This window comes from Lissotriton vulgaris, chromosome 5, assembly GCF_964263255.1.
Source record: "Lissotriton vulgaris chromosome 5, aLisVul1.2, whole genome shotgun sequence".
NCBI classification, from domain to species: domain Eukaryota; kingdom Metazoa; phylum Chordata; class Amphibia; order Caudata; family Salamandridae; genus Lissotriton; species Lissotriton vulgaris.
The window spans coordinates 1,462,449,821-1,462,476,608 of record NC_141693.1 but is presented as its reverse complement, the minus strand read 5'-3'; the positions used below and the strand labels follow the sequence as shown (position 1 = coordinate 1,462,476,608).

General features: G+C 45.1%; 1 protein-coding gene and 1 pseudogene across 1 annotated transcript in view; both read left to right on the top strand.

Annotated features, from left to right (window-relative positions):
* MAPKAPK2 (MAPK activated protein kinase 2) overlaps positions 1 to 26,788 on the top strand; it is a 220,277-nt gene that overhangs the window by 96,126 nt on the left and 97,363 nt on the right. The gene's annotated exons all lie outside the window — the stretch shown is intronic.
* Positions 13,534 to 26,788, top strand: part of LOC147712752 (uncharacterized) — a 31,953-nt pseudogene continuing 18,698 nt past the window's right edge.

Here is a 26,788-nt window from a genome sequence, read left to right as displayed (position 1 = left end):
GCCTGCCCTGACAAACAGCATTGTCTAACAATTAGGCAGAGAAGGCAGCATCTGACTTCTATTAGTCTCAGGTGAAAAAGATGAGGTAATTTGCTGCTTCGTTCGCGGTGGATCCACTTATTAAAACTCCCCCACCACCACGGAGAAACTGGAAAAAGGCAAATAAATAATAAAAGATCTAAAGTAAACATGCTTTTTTAATCGTATTTCGGTTCCTGTTGTTGTCTTTCTTTTGATGCTGCCAAGAAGCCTTTCTGACTTGGCTCCAAGAGCAAAAGGCTTGGAAACTTGAACTGTGCCGCTCTGTTGGCAGCCAGCACGAGAGCTGAACTTCGAGGCCGCCGAGGTGTCCTTCCCGCCAGTCACGGCACCGAGCCGTGAGAAGACTGGTGCCGCACATGCTGGGCCCCGAGGCGGCAGGAGGAAGAAGGCCTGGGAGGGAGCAAAATAAACAACTCCGCTGTTTGCTTGCTGCTGGGAGAAAAAAATATATATCATTTTGTGTTTGTTATCATAAAGGGAAAGGCTCCTGACAATCAGAAACTCGAGGCGGGAAAGCGTCCAGCAAGCGAGCGGCCTCAGCCATTGAAATGCAACCCCCCTCCTGCCTCTCGACGGGGCCCTAGGAACACAGCCAACCCTCAAAACTGCAGCGACCGACCGAAAACATTCTCTCCACATCCTCGTCAATAATACTAAACCAAAGCATCAATATAAAACTTTTCTGCGCCGCCGGGTCCGGCTGCCCTCTTGGGAGTTGCATTTCTGGTTTTGTAAAGGTCCTCAGTGTTTTTTTGATGTCTCCATAAATATGAACCACACTCGCGAATTGTGGAATAACTTCAGACTGCGGTGATGATGTTCTGGTTTTTATTAGCTTTGTGCAAGGCAGTGAGGCCAGTTGCCAACTCTATGCTCTGGTAAATAGTGTTACTGCTTCAAACACTACATCAAAAGGAGCTGACCAGATCCCTGGGTGGGATACAGTTGGACTGTTTATTTGCAGTCTCCACCAGCCCTCCAAAAAGTTGATCGACCATATTTTAAAATCACACATTCAGTTTGACCTACAATCTGAACAAAACAACCACAGCAACCCTGCCCTAGCAACAACAACCATCAGAATCTAAGATCCATTTGGAAGTACTCTGCACTGTGTACAAACTGTTTTAAGGTCTCGCCAGAGCCAATGTGCTTGCGCATTGCTCCGACGAGATTATAGTAAGCAGAAAAGAAAAGTCTAACAAAACGGCTGCGGACCGCATACAGTTCATGTGATCTATGCGCGTGCACACCATTGCCAGCCACATAACACACCACCATTTGTCTGTGCCTCGGCATCAGACTTCAAGGGCTGCTGCTCCCCCGCTCCCCGAGTGCACATCGCGCACCACCATTTGTCTGTGCCTCGGCATCAGACTTCAAAGGCTGCTGCGCCCCCGCATCAGACTTCAAAGGAATGCGCTCCCGCTCCCCCGCCCCCCTCCGCCACAGCAATGGCGAGAGCTTGTTTCTGGATGAAAGTGAAAGTTTAACGTGCTTGTTTACAGTAGCCTTGCTCCTCAAATGCTGTTGCTGGGTTGCCATCTCTCTAGGGACACTCAGCTTGATCGACTCGACTTGCTAGCTGCAATGCTACATCCGCTATGCTTTGCCTCTAGACATGTTGATCCCTCGCAGACTGTGCTGACTCTATCCCTCCTGATTCTGAAACTGACCAACGCAGTCACCACGCAGTCTCTTCCCTCTGTCTTATGATGTCTGCCATGTCACCATTTACTTCAGACCCTCACCCTCACACCTCCTCACCCTCACATACCCTCACACCCTCTCACCCTCACACACCCTCACACACCCTCACTCACCCTCACCCACCCTCACTCACCCTCACCCACCCTCACTCACCCTCACCCCCACCCCTCACAACCCTCTCACCCTCCACACCCCCACACCCTCACACACCCCCTCACCCTCGCACACCCTCACCCCCATTATGCTCAACCCTGTCACTCTCACCCTCCCTCACCCTCACCCACCCTCACACACCCTCACTAACCCTCACAACCTCAAACCCCTCACCCTCACAACCCTCTCACCCTCACTCACTTTCACCCCCACACACACCCTCACCCTCACACACCACATCACTCAGGAACACCACCACATCACTCAGGAACACCACCACATCACTCAGGAACACCACCACATCACTCAGGGACACCACCACATCACTCAGGGGACACCACTCAGGGGCACCACCACATCACTCAGGGGCACCACCACATCACTCAGGGGCACCACCACATCACTCAGGGGCACCACCACATCACTCAGGGGCACCACCACATCACTCAGGGGCACCACCACATCACTCGGGGACACCACCACATCACTCGGGGACACCACCACAGCACTCTGGGACACCACCACATCACTCTGGGACACCACCACATCACTCAGCCCAACCACATCATCACTCAGCAACACAACAGGACCGTCCTTGCTTGCTACCAACAAGCATTGCCATAGCCAATAGGACTCGTATTAGGAAAGTGTAAGCTATTGGATTTGTGAATAACAATGCTATTAATTAATATATTTTCAAAGCCAACACACATTAAAAAAGTGTGTCATTTACAATACCAATAGCTCACACTTTCCTAATGCGAGACCTATTGCATTGCAAATGCTTGTTTTTTTTTAAAGAAAGTGCTTGAATCACACAAGGTAACTCAATGTTACTGTGCGCCATTAGGGAACCCTGACAAAAGGACTATTCCTATTTACAGTTTTCCTTGACATGCTATGACTTTGTAACGCCCCCTCCCCCCCCCTCCTCCCCCCAACCCCCTGCTAACTGAGTTTCACTCCCAATCGTGCCATATTCTCGAATCATCCTCGGGTGTAGATGTGCCTAAAAGTTCAGTTCAAGGTCGCCTCTTGGTGCTTAATCACCTAAAGCTTCTGTGGAATGTGGCTCTGTCTCATTCTCTCACAGTTCTGAAGCCCCTCGGTTACCTCCATGTTGGTGTTGTAGCCCGCTGCAGTGCAGGTGGCTATCTTTCTCCTGCATTGTCTTGCTCCTGCATTGGAAGCTCTTGAGCTGTTGGGTCTGCGACTTCTCTTGGAAATTGACGACATGGTGGTCTAAGTGCAGTAGCTCCTGTAGCGGCTTATTCCTTATACAGTCTCGTCCTCCTGAGGCTGGCTGCAGATGTGTCACTGGTACGACAGCTGCTACCTTTTGGGCTGATCATGGGCCCCATTTTGGCTTTGGCATAGCTTTACGTCTGTATTGGCTATACCAGTCTCTCAGTCATGGCAGGCTGCCAATCTCAGATAATGCTTTGTATTTGCTGAGGTATACAAAAAAGTGATGGATGGAATGCTTGAATTAATCTCTGCCATTGGTAAATTCTCGGGGATCATCCCAATCCATTGTTATTTTGCACACTGTGCCATCTCATTTTGGACCCTACCATACGGAGATTAGTATTTACCCTGATTCAGTGGGAGCAGTCCAGCCTGAACTTCCATGTCTTAAATGAACCGGAGCACAAGTGACCCCAGACCGGTTTCACCCTTGTTGGGGTTCATCTGCCAGGTATAATGTGGTTCCAGTGATACCATGTACACGGGACCTACATCTGGGCATAACGGCCCCACTTTGGGTGACACACTAAAGTATACAAAAAAGTGATGAAAAGTGAAATACTTGGGGCTGCATTCATATCCATCATTTTGCGCACTATGCCACCTCAGCCATATGCAAATCAGTCTTGACCCTTCTCCAATGGAAACAGTCCAGCCCGAACTTCCAGGCCAGTTCCTGATTCCTGGACTGAATACAAGCATCTCGGGAGCAGACTGAGTGGCATATGACTGGGTCCAATCTAAGGTAACTAAAGTAGGTAAACGAACTGTGGGTTGGATTGAGTGATTGCCAGTGGTTAGACTCATTGCAAACATTGTCCCTTCACCATATGAATGTTTGTCATATTTGCTGAGGGCTTGATGTGACTCATTCTACACATGGGTTGTTTATATATTTGCTCCATTGCAGACTCTCTCCCTTGCTATTCCCCAAACTGGGAATTTGCTGGGCGAACTCATTTGTTATTAGTACTCCTCAAAATTGGGCTAGGCTTAAAGTTACTGGGTTGGGTGAAGCTGCGGTACTCTCTGCCTCTGGTGCACGCGAAGGTCCGAAATGGGTGTTAAATGTAGTAGGAAGGTGGCAAATAATATCTCTATATGCAGATGATGACCTGATCTATCTTCGAAGCAATGGTGACCGGTTATTCTTATTGATTAATTTACCAAGGAAATTTGGAGCAATTTCAGGTTGAAGTTTAATTGGAACAAATATCTGTTTCCGTTGGTTAGGTTATCCGAGGAATAAGGTAATTTTTTTGCCTGCTACAGGGCTACAATGGCAAATAAATGCAATGACATACTGCAGGGTGAATGTGTATCATTGAGTGTGCCTTCGTCGAGGGGAGCCTGGGGCAGACGTTGACGACAAGGCAGTCCAATCCATTCTGGGGCACACTCCCACTTTCCCCGATGAGCAGAACAGTTGGTTTTGCCCTGACTTCTGTCCTTTTTGCGGGCAACCCTGTGGTGCCTAAAAATAGTGCCTTTAGGGAACTGCAGCTACTACTTGTCTCATTGATATTGGGCACAGGAAGGTGCCGAGTGGCTATAACAAAGCTGTGTGCCTCTTTGGCGGAAGGTGGGCTGGGCGCCCCAACTACAAGATTAATCTGCAGAGGCCAGTGGCTGATGCATTGGGTATCTGGGGGACGATCTCCAGGACTAAAGGTTTTAACTACAGGAGTGCAGAATCTGACTTTGTTGGAATGGTTAATGAGGAAAAATGTGAACAACGAACACCGTAATATACCTATGAAAGCAACAAAGAGGTGCTGGAAATCGTACGTACAGAGTCAAAGCAAACTCCATATGCTCCCACACTTCCCCTCTGGTCCTTAACCAACAATGCTATACTGAAGACCTCGTACAATATGACCCTTGGATTGCAGTAAGTATGACGGCCTGTGATTACCTTTTTCATAATGGAACATTGGGACCATTTGAAAATGTGATGGAAATATAAGAATTGGGGCCCTCATCATTTTCTAATCTACAGGGTTCTAACACGCCCCATGTTCCACAAGATCCACTAGGCCCCTAAGGTCTCCCTCCCCTGGTTCTATTGGCACAAGGACATGACAGTAAGGCTGTTACCTGTTTGTAAGGTGCCTAACAAACCCACAAAGTACAAGGCTGTCTGGACTCAGGGAGTTGTGGGAGACCTGCCTAGGATTGGCCGACTAGTGGGTAAAGTGTCGAAATGGAGTGATATAGATTTCTATAAAGCTCAGATTAAAATGTACCCAATTAATTTTTCTCACCACACTTGACACCTAAAATGATTTGACCAAAGTACACTGGCGCTTCAGACATTTGTCCGAAATGTGCAATAGACAAAGCCGATTTTTAGGTCTCGCCTAGCTTAGCAGCGTGCATGCGCTGCTCGCTCTGCGATGCATATTGTAGATGGGTATGTTTTAGAAGTAGAGTGGAAGCCCCGCCCATCTTTTCCTTTGGCTGGCTTCTTAGTCCCTCCTTGTTACCGCCCATCCGGACTGGATCCATTAGTTGCGTTGTTACTGTCTCCTTCTATTTAGTCAGTAAGGGCTTTTTTCTTTTCATTCGCTCAATGGCAACAGCTTGTTTTTTTAATCCATATTGTACAGCAGCAAGGCTGAAAGTTTTTTTTATTTTTAAAGCGCTATGAGGCAGTCAACGACTGCGCGTCGCAGCTTAAATATAATGTAAAACAAAATATAAAGTTAGAAAAAAAACGGTATGCCAAGGATAGTGGTGTCTGTGTTACAGCGCTTTTTAAAATTCTGATCCGGGGGTGACCTACCAGTGCGCTCGTACTTCACACCCTTCCCATCAAGGCAGGCATGTCCACGGGCTGCAGTTATTAACGAGCACACACAAGGTCGCCAAGTAACACAGGGCCCCTCAGCGCGCTGGGCGATAAGAGCTACTTCTCGGGAAAGGCTGATGGACATTGAGGGTTGCGACTATTCTGTGCACCTGCTCTTTCTCTGCCTTCAATTGACTTCTTCCTGTTAGTGACTGAACACCGCTGCTCTGTGGCAATAATGACCCAGCTTTGTAACCGACTGATCTGCGATGAAATACCCATGGCTGTTGTGGGAGTGACAGGCGACTGTGTGACTGAGGTCATGCGAGTGCTCCGTGAGTGACTTTGTTTTGACTGACTGCAGATTGACTGCTAGCTAAGTGGCTGACTGCACACCGCTGCTTCTCCTGCGTGTTTGTGATTGGTTTGTGATTATCTGCACATGAATGCACTGTCACTGCGAAAATGCAACAGCTCTGACACGGCTTACACACAAATGCTCTGTCACGGTGTATGGGCGGGTTATGATGACCGCACACAACAGAGCTCAATTTGGAAACCTCACACAGTGAGCTTTGTAATATGTATCTTCCTGCACTCACGTACTCTCTAACAACTGCTCACAGCTACTGTGCAGGACTCTCCACAGCTCACTGTCATGAGGATTTCACTTTAAGCGACTAAGTACCTCTCTGTGCTTACCTGCACACCACTGGTTTGTGAATAAGGCTTGGATGCTGCCATGTGCCTTTGCTACAGCGTTTTGTGTATTGTTTTGCTGCGAGCAGTACTCTAATAGCAGCACCAGTGAGAGGGGCACAATCATCTCCATGAAAAAAAACTACAAGACATCGAGACACTTGATGCTAACGAAAGAGGTGACGCCGTGCCGAGGGATGCTTCTTTACCACATTTTAGGACAGAGTCTAGTTCTCTCGGATCTGTGGGTGCTAGGGGTGTGTACTCCCTCCCAACATTTGTAAGGGCAAAGTAAAACAAAAGAACATGCAGGGGCGATTAGTGAGTAATCTTAGCCTGAGAAAGGCAAATAGTAGGCTCTTCCTACACAGTTGCTGATTGTGTACAAACAAGACTATCTAACGGCTCCTCAGGATGTAACTATTAACAAATACTACTTTCTTTAATTCGGGTTGTTATTTTACTGACCAAACGTTATGGCTGCTCCCACAACACTGCTCTGGACTGCATACCACATTACTGTCTGCAAGTACACAATATTGCTCTTGCGCATACAAAGTGACTGCCCAGCAAGGACCAAGCTGTGAATGGCAGTTCTGTCACTTTGTGATATGTTGCCTCTGCAAAGCTATTTGAGGCCAACCTTGTAAGTAAGTGACTGGCAGGCCAAGCACGAAAGAGTGGGCATTGTTGGCCAGTTCAAGAGAGGCTGCTAGTGTACCAGATTTATCATAATATCAACAAAAGATACATTTACAAACGATAAGTCAAAACAGAACTAATTTACAAAGTAGTTTTCCTAGAAATCTGGCATGGATCTCAATCTCCGGCATCTGCGTTGGATAACACTTTGCCTTCCACTGCCCTCCCCTCCCAGTAGATGTTCTGAAGCTTATGTTCAGCTCCCTCAAAGTCCATGTCCAGTAGTTCAAAGAGGAAGGGGCAGGTCAGAAGCTGGGCCTGACTGTCCATTGCAGGCACCAGGCGTTCTCGGTGGTCCGGAAGGGTAGGGGCCAGTTTTGGACTGGCGGGCCGTTTTTAGTTCGAGCCTGGGCTGCGCACGCGCTGCTCTGCGAGGCATGCTGTATTGAGGTATGGCATAGGATCTCCATCCATTTACCACCCATCTTTTCAATTGGCACCTGTGACAGTCCTTTTAAAATCGGTGCTTTTCATTCGTGACTAGGCTTAGTAGTCCCTTCCTGGTACCGCCTTGTAGGCATTTGTAACATTCCATAACAGCTGGACTTTTTTACTTGTGTTGTTACACAGTCTGCTTTCTACTCGCTGGGCACTATTTACTTTAATAATCTTTTGTATTCCACCCATGACGTCGCAGCATGCCACCACATTTTATATTGTTACTAGTCATGTATTTTTAAACTTCGAACACGGTCTGCTTTAACTATAGAGTCCGCGCTCATTTAATTAATTTTCAGCGTGGTCTGCTTTCACTTTAGCAGCACACTTCTTTATTTATTTAATTTAGACTGCTCGCCACTTTCACTTTAGCTGCCGTGCTTATTTATTTAACATACATCGCAACTGCTATATCTTCAGCGGCCTCGCTACAAAAGCCTTATGTATTTATTTTTAAACTTTCTGTAAAAGTGCACCCTACGCGCTTTCACTTTAAGGTTGGCTGCACCCATTTAGATGCTGCTTACTGTAACCTAAATACGGCTAGCAGCGTCTAAAGAAAGGGGCACGGTCATCATTAAAGTGGTCTCGCATTTTGCAAGAGTTTAAGCTATTCGCATTAGAAATGACAATGCCTTTTATATAATATGTATATGTTGCTTTGAAAAACACATACTTAAAAGGCATTATCATTTACAATGTCAATAGCTTAAAATATCGCAACTGCGGGACCTATTGCGTCGAAAATTATTGTTATAAAATTATATGGCAATGACCAGTGATGTGCAGATACTGGGGGGAGGTTCTGGAGTGTGTGTGGACAGTCTGACCAGCAGACAAATACCGAGAGAGGTCCTACATTGTATACTGGGGTTATTGGGCCCTACGTAGAAAACAAAAATGGTACATTTATTGACCTTTCATTAGGTCGGCCAAATCCTGGATAGCAGTGTCTTGGAAATCCCTAGCGGCACTGCCCATAGGGACACGGTCTTCAGGCCTAAAGAAATGGGTGTATGCAGATATTAAATTGTTGTCTAGAACACAATATACGGGCTCAAGATGAAAAGAAAGGAGAAAATTATATAGAAATACTTGAAGCCAAAACAGATGACAAACGTCTATAAGGAAAATGTCATCAGATTGAATTATCCCTTCATTCAGAACCCTGAGGTAACTAAACACTCTCCTGTGTCCCAACAAATATAGCCGGGTGACAATGGGATGTATGTCTGTAGAGCATGCTATGGTAGTGTCTCGTTTACCTGCATGGTGGAAATTTTCGTTATACTATTTGCTTTTTTACTTTATTGAATCTTACAAACAAAAGTTGTAGAAAAACTGTATATTGTGGTCTTGATTACAAAAGCTTGAATATGTACTGTACACGTGTGTATGTGTATATAATATATTTATATAATATACACACACTGACCCTTGCTTCCAAAACGTTGAATGCTGCGTGTATTATTAACTAGATGTGATACTGTTTTTTCTGTCCTGTATTTTATGTATATGGCATTTCTATATCTAATGCTTTTTGTCAACAAAAACTGAGAAAATACAATAAAATACTGGGGGGAAACTAACACTGTAGGCCCATACTTGTCTACTATTTTAAAGGTTTACTGGGAGGCTTTTGGATTTTAGAGATTTAAAAACGAAGCCAGTCATCTTCGCCTCCAGTGAGGTTGTACAGATCTGAATTAGATATAAACTCCTGATTCTGGGAACGTTGCTCCTTGAGTTCAGACAACTATTCTCCTCCGCTCAAGCAGTGCAGGCCCAGACTTGTTTCGCTGTGACATTCAATTCGCCCCACCACAGTCCAAGCATCTGCTGCTACTACACATGTTCATTTGTTTGCTTCAGGGGAGGATTGGGTTTATTCTTTTTAGTCTTGTAGGTGATGCCGAAACATGGAAAGATATCACATAGCAAAAATACATTTGATTTTTAGTATTTTCCTATTTCTGCAAGTCAGATGGTTCAGTGAATCGATCGTTATAGCAGGTGTTTGTAATGTAATCTACAGATGAACATGCCAAGTCTTTTCATGGCCAAATCAGTCTGTCACCCTTCAAGGGTTGATGCATTCACTGGCATCAGATGAGACCATTTTTAGTTCTGGTTGCAAATTTAGGAAATAAAGCAGGAGAACGGATTGTTGAAAAAAGCTGATTCTTGTACTCTGCTTGAGTTTGAGTAAAAGAAAAACAGTAAGTCACTATCCCAGAGTACCTGTTTACTCTTGAAAAGTTCTGGTTGTGTCTCCCCTTATTGCACCCTTTCTGAGATATGCTGGCTCTCTTCTTTCCCACTTCAAAAATTGCATTTAGTAAGCATCTTGGTATGTCCCCTTTTAAAGAACTGGTTTTACTTAATTCTGATAGACACTTAAAGCCCCAGATTCTTTTTTCTTTGGACTATTCCACAGGTGTCAGACTGGATCTGGGTTCTTTTCACCTGTTTCTCTGTACCAGTAGGTGGCGCGTGCAGCTCCATATTAATGCTGTTCCGCTCCGGATTTGACTTGTGGAGCCTATATAGGCAGCACACTGACATCTGTCCTTTCCTTGATCGGGAGCTACCTCTCATCTGTTTAAGTCACTAACCTTGATCAAAATATTGCTTTAGTGTGCCAGGGGCTTTCTGGTCTGGGTCCATTCATACACCCACCACCATATAGTTACTGCTTTGGTATCTATTTAAAAGATGAGTAATCCACTGCTAGTAGTTTCTATCAGTAGAACAAGTTACTTACCTTGGAGAAAGCTGTTGTTGGCAGAGACTCTGGCAAGCTGCAGATTTCTCCCTTCCTGTGGTTGGCCTCTATCCTCAATAAGATCTCAAGTCAAGGGATCTGCACACTGGTCACACAAGTTTGCTTTTGGAGCTCTGTGTCTGGGGGATGCAGACACACTCAGAAGCAACTGACCGCACGCGGAGTGGGGCCTATATAGGCTCCGTACATCTTTTCTGGAGTGGAACGGCATCAGTGTGCAGCGCCATTACACCACCTACTGGCACGCAAAGGTGCTGCTGGAAAGTTGTCAGATCCAGTCTGATGCTTGGGGAGGATTCAAAAGGGTAGAAATCTGCAGGTGTAGATAGTCCCTACCAGAAAGAGTATTATCAAAGGTAAGCAACTTTTTCTATGAAATCTTGATGACTGCTTGACTTTGCTCCACTATAAGCCCCCCGTTAGTCACAGCTGTATCTCGAATTGCTGCTCAAGCCCCTTTGTCAGGACTTGCTCTACAGGTACAGTCATGATTCCCGATCCATATAACTATTCTCTTTCATGCTATTTGTAAAATGTTACGCTGCCGTACATTACCATTTCAAAGTCTGAGATCTACTAGCTTATTTATTGCCATGGTAGATGGATGTTTTTCCTGTGCTATGCATCTGTGCCGGTCTGGTGACATTTTTCTGATTTGTCAAGACCTGCCCTGTTTTGCTTCAAAATGCCAAGGCTTAGTTGCATGTGCCTTTATAGTTTGTTGTTAATTTACCTACAGTTCTTTTCATGCCCCAGATTGCCAGCTCATCTGTAAGTGATAGCTGCACAAAATATAATATACAGGTTTCAAAAGGATGTTTTTTTGCATTGTCAAAACAAAAAGAGAAAACTGAGGTCCTATTCGAGCTCACTAAGAGAATTCCAAAGTCAATGTAGTAGACACAGGTGAAGTTGTAGTCCATTTTTAATCCAAAACGATCAGTTTGGGTCACACGATATCCAATTATTTTACAGCCAGTGTTCAATACAAATTCTGTACATAAGTAGTCCGTTAATCCAATTCACGGGTTCAGCATACATTCCTTCAGTATTTTATACTTAATGAAGCCAACATGTGTTTCTTCGCTCGGTAATTCATAGCTCAACTTCTTCAGGGCTGTAAGTTATGAATATATAACATCAGAAACGATATCCCATCAATTTGAGATAGACCGTCACCCACCAAGGTGCAACACAGTCACAAAATTGAAGATAGATCTGGTCCCATTATAGTAAATCATGATGCCAAAAAGAGTCTAAGGAGAATAGGAGAAAGTAGAAGAAAGAAGAAACGTGTGGAACAATAAAAAAAAAAGTGCGCTGGAGAAAGAAACTTTGTAACCGCAGTCATAGTATGTGGTCAATGCTAGTCCACAAATTTGGGGAAGTTATCCAACACCAGAAAATAGCGAAGCAGTGAACAATACATGTAATGAACAAGACTTATGTGAGTAAGTAAATGAAAGAAACCTGGGTCCCTCAATACCACGCATGCCCTACGATGGCATAGAGGGGGAGGAAATTAGAAAGAGTACCACCTGTATAATAATGACCTGTTAAGGATAATGAAAGGCTTTATGGAGTATGTCTGTCTGTAAAAAGGTCTTGTGATACACACAACAAAGTAAAAATAGGTGGTTTCTGGTAAAATGAAGAGACAATATGTTCTAACAATGTGAATGTTAAAACTACATAAAAACGATCAAAACTTCTGAGAAATAACACCATAGTGACAAAACATCCTGTAACCTTAGTCTACATTGAATAGTGACACCCTTATGACAGGTAAAACATACCCTGTAAAGAATAGAGAGCCTTAAGGCGAAATACCAACATAATGTACCTGGTTAAAGCACCAGTACAGTTCTTTCCTCAGCCAACAGAAATAACATAGAGCGTGCTGTACATACATTCATCCGTACCTAGCAGTTGCGTATAGTAAGTATCAGTCAGTAATCTGTGGTAGAAAAACCGACAAATTAGTCAAATCAAAAAACTTAGCTGAGGAACGATTATAACAAGTCCCCAACACAAATGATTGTTCAACCTATAGCCTTTATTCTATGTGGCAAGGACGTTCCTCCCTACCTTGCACAAAAGATCTATCTTCACTTTTTTGACTGTTGCCCCTTGATGGGTGACGGTCCGTCTCAAATTAATGGGATATATTTGCTGATGTTATATATTCATAACTTACAGCTCTGAAGAAGTCGAGCTATGAATTACCGAGCGACAAAACACGTGTTGGCTGTACAAAATACTGAAGGAAAGTACGTGGATTGGATTAACGGAATACTTCTGTTCGAAGCATGTGGGCTGCTGAATTCATATCTTAGCATAGATCGCTGCCTAGTGTTGGGTCCGGATGTGTGCACTTTGTTGTCCTGGAAGAGTGTTCGAAGTATCACAAGATAGGTGACTCCTCCCCTGGACTACAGTGCGCATGGGCATCTTCTCCATCTTCAGATTGTTTTTTTCCGCCATTGGGTTCGGATGCTATTCCTCAACTCCAACTTAAGAACTGAAACTTTTCAACTTTCTAAGTCCAAAAGGCCTTTTACCCCGACAGTATTGTCTCGTTCGGTAAACCTTTACTCGATATCACTTTCCATCTCGATCCTGTCGTCGACACGGGCCGTTGGGCCTTTTCGACGCCACGTGGGCCTGCTGCCGATGGAAAGGACCCCATTTAAAAGGTGCTCACAATGTCACTCCCAAGTTCCCACATACTGATACACATACAGTATGCAACAAGTGCCTCTCTCCCGAGCACAACGAGGAAGATTGTCCAGCTTGTGCTCAGTTCCTGTCGAAGAAAGCTATCCGGAACCGACGGGCTGCTAGACAAGAAATGCAGCGGCAGGCACCGGAACCGGAGAACATTTTCGATGACTAACACTTCCTCCCAGAAGCGGGGCAGACTCCGACCTCGAATTTGTCACCGTAGAAGACCAGTCGGACACAGATGACCAGATCACACAGGGGAAAACCGAGAGTACCACGCCCCCTACCCCGCTTCCACCTCAAGACAAGGCTCCGGTCGAAGCAACGCCAAAAGGCCTTAGCCGAAATCGACAAACCCCTTCAGAGACCCCGCCTTCCGGCTTGGCTCCGAAGACCAAACCCAAGCCTTCTGAGACCCCGAGAATAAGCTACACTATTCCCAAAAAGGCCGCTGAACCGAAAAAGGTTGTTGAGCCGAAGAAAACCATCGAAACAAAAAAAGGTTGTCGATCCCAAGAGAATAGTCGACCCGAAAAAGGCCGTTGAGCCGAAAGAGTGTCAACCTCCCAAAAACAGGTCACACTAAAACTCCTGGTGACCCGAAGAAGGCAGCTGAGTCGACGAAAAAGCCGGTCGATCCGTAAAAGGTTATCAAACCTAAAAACACGGTTGATCCGAAAAAGGTCATCGAACCAAAGAAGGACGCCGAACCAAAAAAGTCGATCAAGGCAAAACCCGTCTAACAAAAGGGAGTCGCCAAGCCGAAAAAGGGCACCAACCCGAAAACAGCAGTCGAGCCGAAAGAAGCTCCACAGCCAAAGGCCCTCGCTCCAAAGACTCATAAACAAGTGACTAAGCCAAAATCATCGGCGCCAAGACCACGGACAGTTGAGGAAGAACTTTTCCACCCTGATCCAGTGGAGGAAGAACAACCTAAACTGTATATAGACCTTAAAACAGCACGGGTGACAGTTTACCACAGGAAGAAGAGACCTTTGGACACTGATACTTCTTCCCCTGTTCCTCCAAAGAAGAAAGACTTTGAAACATCTCCCTCAAGGCCTTTCACTCCTCCTCCTTTCTTTCCTGACATGCCTTATGTACCTTACTCTCCTTCACATTATGATGAGACAGAAAACATAGGGGACGATCCTGAAGATAACTTTGTAGACCCTGAGGATCAGGATGTACAGGATAACACATGGGATGGCCAAAATGATCCTTATGATACATACGACCCACAACCCATCCCGGACACCTCTACATATCCTACAAAACCGTCGCCTACTGACTACACCATTGTCTTTAACCAACTAGTGGATAGAGCAGCTAAATATCACAATGTAGACATGCACACTGACCCAATAGAAGAGGATTTCCTATTCAACACTTTTCCTACCTCAGAAAAAAGCGTACATACACTTCCTATGCTAAAAGGGATACTAAAATACGCGCCAGACATATTTAAAGATCCAGCCAGAGCACGTGTCCTCTCCTCAATCCCAGAATTGAGAAAAAGTATAAGGCAGCCCCAACAGACCCGTCTTATATTAAATCACAGTTGCCTTTAAACTCATTAGTGGTAGCAAACGCTCGAAAGCGAGCTAATTCACAGACAACAGGAGATGCTCCCCCTCCTGACAAGGAGTCCAAGATACTAGAATCCTCAGGCAAAAGAGTGGCATCCCAAGCAGCAAACACTTGGAGAATTGCGAACACACAAAATGACAGAGCACATTATGATAGAGCACATTATAACCAGTTGGAAGGTTTACTGCAACACCTCCCAGAAACATTCAAGTCTAAGGCTAATGACCTAATACAGGAAGGCAAATTTATAACCAATGCTTCCATTAAATGTGCACTTGATGCAGCTGACACAGCAGCTAGGTCTATTAACACTAGCGTATTACTACGCCGGCATGTGTGGCTACGCATTTCCGGATTTAAAAACAAAATGCAGTCAACCATCCTCAACCAGCCAGTTAACCAAGACTTTCTGTTTGGCCCTGCAGTAGATACAATCTTGGAAAAGATGAAAAAGGATACTGATACTGCTAAGTCCATGGGCGCACTTCGGTTCCAACAATCCAGAAGTTCCTTTCGTCGCCCCTCTTTTCGAGGCTCAGGTAGAGGCAACACATCACAGACTTCCTCTATGTTCAAAGGTAATACCCAGAGCACCTTTAATAAAGGCTCAAACAGAGGAGGTTATAGAGGCAATAATAAAAAGGGCAGAGGACGTGGTGGCAACAACACCAGAGCCTCCACCGCCACCTAACAGTGACTTGCTCACACTCTCTTCAGACTACTCAACACCGGTCGGAGGCAGACTAACACAATTCCTACCAGTCTGGAACACAATTACAACAGACAGGTGGGTGAGACAAATTATCCAGTATGGTTATTGCCTGGAACTCACTTCTACTCCACCCAGCATACCACCCAAACACCGTCCTATGTTCAAAGAACACGTCACGCTGTTACAACAAGAAGTAACATCCATGCTAGAAAAGGGAGCCATAGAGCCTGTCCCTTTTCAACACCAAGGGACAGGAGTATATTCTCTATACTTCCTTATTCCCAAAAAAGGACGGGTCCCTCAGACCAATATTGGACCTCAGACCTCTGAACCAATACATACTCTCAGAGCATTTCCATATGATCACTCTTCAACAAGTACTCCCGTTACTCCAACAAGGCGACTTCCTCACTACATTAGACCTTAAGGATGCATACTTTCACATACCTATACATCCAGCTCACAGAAAATACCTCAGGTTCACGATAGAAGGTCAACACTATCAATTCAAAGTTCTCCCCTTCGGGGTAACTACAGCACCAAGGGTTTTCACAAAATGCCTAGCAGTAGTAGCACAACACCTAAGAAGGCAACACATCCATGTGTTCCCATACCTGGAAGATTGGCTCATAAAAGCCAAATCATACGCACAGTGTGCAAATCACACATCCCAGACAATTCTGCAACCCTCCCACATACAATAATATCTGGGAGCAACAATTGACACCTCAGTTGCAAAAGCATATCCAAATCCAAACAGGATAGCCAACATGCAGTCTCTAATTCAAACATTTCACCCACAACTCTCCTTGCCAGCTCGAGTGTTTATGCAGCTCATAGGCATGATGGCCTCCTGCATATTTATTGTCCCTCATGCCCGACTTCAAATGCGTCCATTGCAGAAATGCCTAGCACGGCAGTGGAACCAAGCTCAAGGACAACTAAAAGACCTAGGGCCAGATGTAGGTGCCCAAATACCGGTCGGTATTTGGAGTTTTAGATGTAAGGGGCTTACATTTTACAGATTCGGTAAAATACAGAATCTGTAAATTTACCGATTCTGTAAATCTAGATGTAGGTGCCACTGAAAACCGTGCCACAGGCCCTTAAGAATTTGTTATTTACCACAAAATAATATTTTGTGGTAAATAACGAATTCCAGTGTACATGCACATCTGGGCATTTACACCTGTGCCATGTGGCACACATACATGCCCTAAGGGCATGTATGTGTGTCACATGTCACAGGTGACACACACCATGTGGTACAGGTGACACACACCATGTGGCACACATACATGCCCTAAGGGCATGTATGTGTGTCACATGGCACACAAGCCAGTATTGGGGGTGCAGCAGGGTGTCAAAGTGACACCCTGTCCCCCTTGACAATTCGGTAATTTTACTGAATCGGTATTTACTGATTCGGTATTTGCCATTGATTCCTATGGGCCTCAAGGCCCATAGGAATCAATGGCAATTACCGAATTGGTAAAAACCGATTCAGTAAAAATTACCGAATTATTTCCTACATCTCATTGACCGAATCTAGAATACCGATTTGGTAAAATTCGGTATTCTAGAGTCGGTAAATGAGATTTACCTACATCGGGCCCTAAGTGTTGGTAGCCAGTCGCGCTTACAACTCTCTGCAGTGGTGGAACCCACAAAACCTTTCCAAAGGGCGACTGTTCCAAGAGCCGGTTCCACAAGTAGTGCTAACAGCGGACGCATCACTGACGGGTTGGGGAGCCCACCTACTTCAATACACAGTCCAAGGGCTCTGAACAGTCAAGCAGAAGACACTGCATATAAACCACTTAGACTTGCTAGCAGTATTTCTAGCAATGAAAGCCTTCCAGAAATACTTGTACAACAAGGCTGTGTTGATCCGGACGGACAACATGACAGCCATGTACTACATACAGAAACAGAGAGGGACACACTCTCCGCAGCTGTCTCACCTAGCACAGAGCATATGGAGGTGGGCTATTCCAAAACACATCTTTCTCCTGGCAGAACACCTCCCAGGAATAGACAATCAGATCGCAGATCTACTAAGCAGACACAGCCAACAGATACACAAATGGGAGATTCACCCTCAAGTCCTCCAACTGTTCTTCAAAAAGTGGGGGCATCCAGAGATAGATATGTTTGTCACAAAAGAAAACTCAAAATGCCAGTCCTTTGCCGCCAGGTTCTCACACCCGTTGTCACACGGCAATGCGATATGGATGAACTGGTCAGGCAGATTTGTGTACGCTTTTCCGCCAACCCCACTGTTTCCGTTAGTGGCACGCAAACTAAAGCAACAGTCCCTCACAATGATCCTAGTTGCTCCCTGTCGTGTACCATGGGCGAGACAGCCATGGTACACGACACTCCTAGAACTCTCAGTAGTCCCACACCAAAGGCTGCGCCTATCGCCACAGCTGTTAACGCAGAACCATGGAGAAATCGGGCACCCAGATCCCAATGAGATTAACCTAGCGATCTATCTCCTGAAGTCTTAGAGTTCGGATATCTTAACTTGCCTCCAGACTGTATGAACATTATCAAGGAAGCAAGAGGCCCAACTACTAGAGCATGCTACGCAGCTAAATGGAAAAGATTTGTAATTTACTGTAATAATAACCAAATCAATCCATTAGATGCCTCCATCCAAAACATATGTTATTTATTACATCTTCAAAGATGCAGTCTAGCATACTCTTCCATACGGCTACACCTTGCTGCTATAGCAGCATATCTCCAGAACAGACAACACCTGTCCCTGTTAAGAATGCCACCTATCAAAGCTTTTATGGAAGGACTTAAAAGAATAATCCCTCCAAGACATCCACCTATGCCAGTCTGGAACTTAAACGTAGTACTTACCAGACTTGTGGGGCCACCTTTTGAACCACTCCATTCGTGCTGATTACAATTCCTAATATGGAAAAGTGGCATTTTTAGTGGCCATTACCTCCCTCAGGCGAGTGAGCGAGCTACAGGCACTGTAGCTCGCAAGAACCTTTCATGCGAATACATCATAATAAGGTAGTGCTCCGTACTAACCCTAAGTTCATGCCAAAAGTTATATCAACATTTCATCTCAATCAGTCAATAGATTTGCCAGTTTTCTTCTAAAACCCGCAATCGGTGGCTGAAAGGGCTCTACACACACTAGATGTAAAAAGAGCTCTATTCTATTACGTTGACAGAACTAAAGCTTTCAGAAAGACAAAACAACTATTTGTTGCTTTTGCTCCACAGCATAAGGGTAAGCTATTTCAAAATCAGGAATAGCCAGATGGATAGTTAAGTGCATTCAAATATGCTATCAAAAAGCCAAACGCACTTTAACAGTACCCCCAAAAGCCCACTCAACGCGCGAAATGGGGGCATCTATGGCTTTCCTAGGAAATATTCCACTAGAAGACATATGTAGAGCAGCTACATGGTCTACCATACACACTTTCACTAAACACTACTGTGTAGACGTGCAAGCAAAGCAGCAAGCTGCTGTAGACCAGGCTGTCCTAAAAACTCTTTCAAACTGCTGCAGCTGGTACAGGTGACCACCGCTGGAGGAGATACTGCTATACAGTCTATGCTAAGATATGAATTCAGCATCCCACATCCCTCGAACAGAAAATGCTACTTACCAGTATGCATCTGTTCATGGCAGGTAGGGCTGCTGACATTCATATCGCCCACCCTCCTCCCCGGTGCTAGTCACAGCTGCAGTAATTCTTTCTACATAAATTTACATGGTCATCTCTTACTTTTCTATACCCCATCTTTGCCACAATGGTGAAAAACAATCTGAAGATGGAGAGGATGCCCATGCGCACTGTAGTTCAGGGGAGGATTCCCCTATCTCGTGATACTTCTAAGACTCTTCCAGGACAACTCAGTGCAAACATTCGGACCCAACACTAGGCGGCGATCTATGCTAAGATATGAATGTCAGCAGCCCTACATGCCAAGAACAGATGCATACTGCTAAGTAGCATTTTCCATATAGCATTTGTATTGAACATTGGCTGTAAAAGAATTGGATATCGTGTGACCCAAACTGATCATTTTGGTTTGAAAGTGGACTACGAATCCACTTGTGTCTACTACATTATTGACTTTGGACTTCTTAGTGTGCTCGGATTAGAGCTCTGTTTTCGTCTTTGTACCCTTCTTTCAAGGGCTTAACGGGGGTTGTATGGGTAACAGACCTCTCCTCTTCTAGTAGCACCAATAATATTTTGTTCTGTCAACTTTCCTCCAAAATGCTGTGCTGAGCGCCCTGTTCTGTTCCTATTCCTGGTTACCAAGAGTGCAATTAATTCAAAAGATTAGGCACCATTTTCAACTTCAAAAGATCAAATGCTCGCTGAAGTGCTGCCTCTTGATGACCGCTTGGGGAGGTTATTTGTGTAAACTGACTCTACCAGTAAGTCTAACAACTCTTGTCCAAGTCCACTAATCTGAGCTGGGAGATTGGAACATTTCATGATGTAAGGGTTTAAGTGACACTCACAAGTCCATAAGGGTGTATAATCGTCACTTGCTCACATACCAACCCACACAGAAAAACCTGACTGTTTAGCTCAGCAGATCTTCACCTTTTGACTTCTGCTCAAGGGGCATGTTACAAGGCCCTGTAGTGCAGGTCAGGTCTCCAACTCTTCAGGAGGCCTCCATTTAGAACAAGTCTAATGAATATCTGTGAGATGGAGGTGACTAAGGGGGGTCCCCTCATCACATTCTGCAGTGGCAGTTATGCAACTGCTTCTAAGGAACCCCACAGAAACCCTACTGGAAGCTGGGGTCCCCAGTCTACTCCATTGCCACGATTTGAACCTCAAAATAACATTCAGAAACAAGTAAACATCAAGCAAATAAGCATATTAGTAAATATTTTGTTTAATTTGCACACAAAAAAACACAAAAATCGAAATTGTACGTTTGAATGAAAGTTGGAGCTGTTAGAAATGTTTTATTTCTAAAAGACGATGCAGAATGCTAGAAACTAGCATATCACTTTGCCTTTTATGCTCTTATTGCATAATCTTTGTGCATACCAATGCTTCAATTGAGGCCACCAACCGCCCATACCAGATTCTGTTTTTAGGTCTCGCCTAGGTAGCGCTTGCGCTGTCTCTTCGAGACATGCTGCATTCAGTTATGGACTTGAAGCTACACCCATTTTCCACCCATCTTTTATTTTTGCTCCTGTTGCTGTCCTTTGTAAATGGTGGCTTGTGATTCGTGAATAGGCTTAGTAGTACCTCCTTTTCTCCTGTTGTAACCTCCCATGAGGACTGCCCCTGTTACATGCGTTGTTATTCGGGATGTTTTAATTGCATTCTGTGGGCACTATTTTCTTACAAGACTTTCTCCTGCTTGCCATTGTGGGACATTCTTTTTTACTTTGCTTGAGCAGCTTCATTTGCCTGCTCACATAATATCCCTGTGCAGTCAGACCTCCGTCTTCACAACACTGTCCCTACTCTCCCCTTCGACATTGCTGCTTATTTTATTTTAAACATTTTTTATTATATTTTAGCACAATCAGGGGGAAGAATAATTAATTTGGCTTTATTCTTAGAATGTTCAGCCAGTACCAAGGCTCGAACACAGATTTCCTCAGCTCCCGAGCTCCTTGGCAGCTCTGACTGCTGCGCCACATCCTGTCACTCTTGAGATCCATGTTGGAATCTCCTTTTGTTCGCCTCAAAGGTGCTGCTGTTACATTAGGCGGCTTGTTTTTAATGCACTGTTTGTCTTTTATTTATATTCCTTAAGATGAGTTATGAGTGGCTTGATGCATTCCATTTAGCAACATTTGGCCTCTAAAGATGCTGGTTGTTGTTGCCCACTCTTATTGTGGCATTTGTCATTGACGGATGACACACCCAGCATCTCATGCTCTTGCCGTCCTTTGCTCGGAGATCACGTTCCCTGATGCGATATTACCATCTTATGGCTACTTTCCTTGCTTTTCATGGGCCTGCCCCCCCTCCCTATCACAGACCCTGCTCAGCTGGTGGGGCCTGCCTTCCCCTCCTCCCCCCCCACCCCCCCCCCCCCCCCCCCACCCCACCCCCCATCTTCTGTCCGGTAGCAACAAAAGTGCAGCCAATTGGCTATTTAAATTAATGCACAGACTGGAGGATACAAACACTTTAATAGCATGAAGGCCTGGGAAGTCACATTTTTAAAGTCGTAGGGGTTGTGTGTGTGTGGCGGGGAGGCGGGGGGGGGGGGAAGGCTCCAGTCTCTTTTGAGGTAGTGGATGCAGATGGGAAGAACGCATTTTGATAGTCCCACAACCAAAGAGATAACCTGAAGCAGCAACATGGGGAAAGCATTCTGTGATCAACTGCTGGGCTCTACCACGGCTTCAAATTAAGTGCTTCCTGCATCTGCCACCAAATTTTTATGTCCATCCCCGTAAATTGGCCTGGCACCAGCAATCAGCCATCTCCTTTATCTGACTGTTCGCACAGTAGGGGACTCTGCAGCAAAACTGTGGTTGCTTTCACTGCACATGTTCATTCAAAGCATGTAGGTCTTAAAGAAACACACACAGCTATATGCCTTAGCACTGACCATGGAGGCAAAAATTAGACTTGATTCTCGGATGGCCACTGTGACTTTTCACATGACACTTGGGGAAAAAAACATGATTTACTGACATATAGTGCCAAAAGGAGGGAAAGAAACTGCTGTCACTGCACAGTGCCTGGAGAGAGAAATCACAGTGACCCTCTGAAAACAAATTGTGGTCTCCAAGGTTAGCAATCCACTGGGGAATGCATGTGCAGCTTATGACCTAGATGGCTCTGCATGGGGTCGCAAGGAAAGGGGCAGTGGTAGCTAAGGCATACCAGGGATCGCGGCTGTGACCCTTTGCAGCCCCTAAGAGGCGTCCATCCTTGACCCAGGGTGATGCAACCTTTGTTTCTATAGAGTTCATCATGAACTTGTTTTGTAATAAACATAGTTAAATAACAAGCATTTACAATGCAATAGGTCTCGCATTAGTAAAACTGCAAATTCTATTTTTTTTTACTTTTTGGTTAAAAAAAAAATATCTCAGCAGTAGCATAAGTAATAAAAGATAGTCCATGAAGCAAGGAAAGGGTGCACTACCTTATGTGGCTAATAGAAGTCCCTTTACAACTCCACAGGGACACCTAGGTTATCCTTGCATTGCTTCCACAAATCAAGCTAAGGATCATTAATTACGATACTTAATTCAGGATACAGATAAAAGTATCCAAACTTAATTTTTAGCCTTCCATTTTAAATTCATTCTATTCAGTGATTTTAAAAAGTTCAGTTGTACATTTTATGTATATATATTTTATTAATCTGCTCACTTTTTTTAATTTCCGGAACTGTTGCGGACCCCCTGGTCGTGGACTCCAGGTTAAGAACAACTGGTCTAGATCATTACACAATTGTGGCATGTGGGGCTTTAAAACCTAGGCAGGCCTGATCTTTGAACTACCCTAGTAGTGGACCTTTGCCTACTGCCATAATGTTCAGATGGTTGATGATTGGACGAGAAGGGAATAGTGGACTGTTCTTGTTGACGTAGGTCATTTGGTTGACTGGAAAATATTTCTGATAGACAAGTCGTGCTTTCTGTAGACTTTGAAGTTTGGCTGAGCACCATCTGCCGGTGGCATCATCTCAACAGTGCAGCTGCTTTTTAGGTCGAGCCTAGGGCAGCGCGCATGCGCGGCTCTAGGAAAACGACCTCTTAGAATTGATCAGTACTTTCACACGCTCGTGCGTGTGTTTTTTTTGGGGGGGGGTTTATTGGCCTTTGTATCCGAAGGTAGCACGCAATTGGGCAAAGGCGGGTGCATGTCTCACTTTTGCCAGGAATTGTAGCCGCCCAGGGCTTGCGGTTAAGTGCAGCGTGCCTACTGTTTTCCGCATACACCACTCCCGAGCTTGTTGTTACTGTGTTGCCCCAGACACCCTACAGCCGCAACTCTGCACCCCTCAATTAATACGAGCCTTCCCTGTCATTAGTGCCGACACGTTATACACTTGTGTCTCTTGCCTATGGGAAATGCACATGAACCGCATTTGTTGTTTATTTAGTGTTTTTCCCGCCGCTCCTCACTCGGCCTGGCAGAGGGACCCTGCTTCGCCACGAGTGAAGCCATCTTACTGTATGATAAAGGAGGAGTTCTAATGACACTCAAGGGGGAGGGGGGGGGGGGAGAGCTTGACGTTACTCCGCCTGCAGTGAAGCCCTGATCTCTAAGGAGAGTGAGGCAGCGGTCTCATGGCTTGTGATCAAGATGCACTCAAGCAGAGTCTGTGATCTTCATGAACGCAAACCATCACACGGAACTCGGAAGGATGTAAGAATGTTGTATTCGCGTGCCCCTACGACCCCTCTGTTAAACATGCACACATACATATACATACACACACACACACACGCACACATACATGCACGCTCACACTGTCTCTCCCTCGGTATTAGGTTTATTCCACCCACAAATGAAAACTAACTAATTTAATTTTTGCTGGTGGACCCCACAATGTTTTACGGTACTGTGATGTCATATTACCACATGTGCAGTCTTACTCTAAAGCCCAAATTGTGAGCGGCCCAATAATTCTGTTGAGACTGTTAACAGCAGTTACTGGTCCCAGTGGAATTATAAATGTGGGGCAACACTTAAGTTTCGCAGTGTTTCACCTAGAAATTTGACCTCCTGCAAGCGTGCAGGGTCTCAGTGCAGCCCCTGGGCAAAATCGTAAAATCGGCTCTGTAAGTCAGATTTCCTTCTGTTCCCCCAAACCTCAGAATTGCTGTTACTACCCTCTCCCCTAATAACCAGGACCCCAGGCAGGTAATGGCAATTCTGATGCGGGCAAAAGAGGAAATGATCACCGGTCATTAGGGCCTAAATCTACAGTGACTGTAAAATGTGTGATGAGGACAGTGCCACACATTTATAGCTCTGCAAGGACAGTGTACACGAGGGCCAAAGTGGAGAAGGGTTCATGTTGTTGCACAACCTGAATCTCCCTCTGTGGTTACAAGGCCACCAATAGTTTAATAAATACCGTAAAACTTTCCTTTTGCAAATAATCATTTGCCTACTAATGATACAATAATTAGACACCCTTCTGCGCGCGCTTTGCTTCTGCTTTCTCACTAGCAAAGCCTCGGCACTTTTCAAACTGTGCCTGATCTGCTACCAAAGTCAGACCATCCGCTTTGTCAAATACTATGATGGTACCAAATGCACTAAGGTACGATGGGTTTCTACTTATTTGCCCCGCAACGGGGGCTCGACGGCTGTCCCTTATCGCACCACGGAGGACAGGGACCTGATGCAACAGCAAGACATGTTTGTTTATATAGTTCTCCAAAGCTGCGGCTTTATAATACTAGAGACACCGTAGTCTCTGAATTAACAGCTTGTAGGAAAGTTATCTATAACAAAAACAAAGCGTGGATTTTAGAGAAAAGGAAGAGTAAAAACAATGCATAATATCCCTCAAAAAAGAACACCCTGCCTTCAGGTACCTTGGCACAATTTCCTTATTTCTGAAAGTGCGATGCATTGACTTTTTTGGGAATATCAAGTGTGCACCTTTTTGTGGGTGGCCCCACCCCCATGTTTATACATTTCACTGTGGGGCTTTGCTGATGCTTTGCACGTATCCTTTGGGCTCCGGGCCCTGTTCTGTTATGCAGCCAGCGTTTCCCCTCGTGCCCCCGCTCAGGGAGGGGTCCGGTGGCCAGGGCCTCTCACACAGTCAAAGTACATGTTTATCTCATTCTGATAACCACCGGATCAGGGAGATTAGCTGGTGTGAATGCTTTGTACACTCCCATTGTCTTCACAAAATGTGCACTGTGCATGTATTGCATTTAAGCACAGGGCTTGTGCATTTTTTTTACTTGGGGAAGGGCTCACATATGAGTAATTGGTGAGTATGAGAATGCAGGCCGTTTTGGGTTTCTGATGGCCGGCCATTGTCTCTGCAGCTGGAACTTCCAGTTTCTGATGGGGCGGAGCCCAGGATGGGCAGTTCTTTCAGCTCTATGCAATGACCCCTTCACATGCAAAGCGCTCTGAATCTGCATCCTAGGAAACCCTGGCATGTGGGACAAAACACGTATAAGGTCCCAAAGGCGAGACCTATTGGCTATGCCAATGCTTGTTTTTTTGCTGTGAAGTTTTGAGTTATTATAACTTGCTTGTGTTTCTGGCTGATTAACACATCTGAGGGCCCCTATACTTCTGAAAATGTGTTCTTTTGCATTTTCATTATTAGAGCACTTTTTGAAATATAAATATATTTTTTATTTGGTGTGAAGCAGCTTATTTGGCTGGCTCTCCTTTCTTGAAGGATTACCTTTTTAAATATTTTATTCTGCCTATTTGTAAATTAATTTAGTTTTATCCTAGACCTTGGATTCAATACTATTTTTAAGGAATAGCCATACAAAACTATTGCCCTAATACAATTTCACAAATCCCAACCATATACACTTCCCGATCGTTGAAGGTCATGCTTAAATCGCTCTTGTTGCACATTTGTATGCATCTTTGGTCTGGTTGTAGTTTTTTAGGTCGAACCGAGCGCAGCGCGCCTGCGCTGCTCTAGGAAAATGACCTCTTGGAATCGCTCTGACGCTCGTGCTTGTAAAAAGGCCTACCGCTTGCGGTTACGGCAAGTGGCGCGCAGTGTGCCATTGTGTCAGATTTCACACAAACGTGCACCACTCACGGGACGATGCAGCTGCTTTCACTTTTGCCGCCACTTGGCCGCTCTTGTCTTATTAGCTTTCACTTTCGTGAAAGTTTGCAGCTTGGATTGTTTGCAGCCAGGGAGCCCTGTCGTCCAGCCGCGCAGCCATCAAGAGAAGTACGTTTTTTCACTTTACTCCTATCTGTGGTTTAATGCCGAGCTCTCTCTCAGGGGACCAGATATTCTCGTCCTGCGTTGACTGATTGTGTACGAACTGCTGAGCGGTCATTCTCTAAGTTTACCTGGACCACAATCTAACTTTATTACGTTCTCACCGTAATCCAGGCTGTTGAGACCAGCACGCAAGTTTGTTGCAGAAATTGGTGTAGATTGTGGTAATGATAATCTGAAAGTACGGGAGAACGCGGAAGCCAGGCAACCAGTCATATGCACCGCAAAGAAGTCTTGCCCTCTG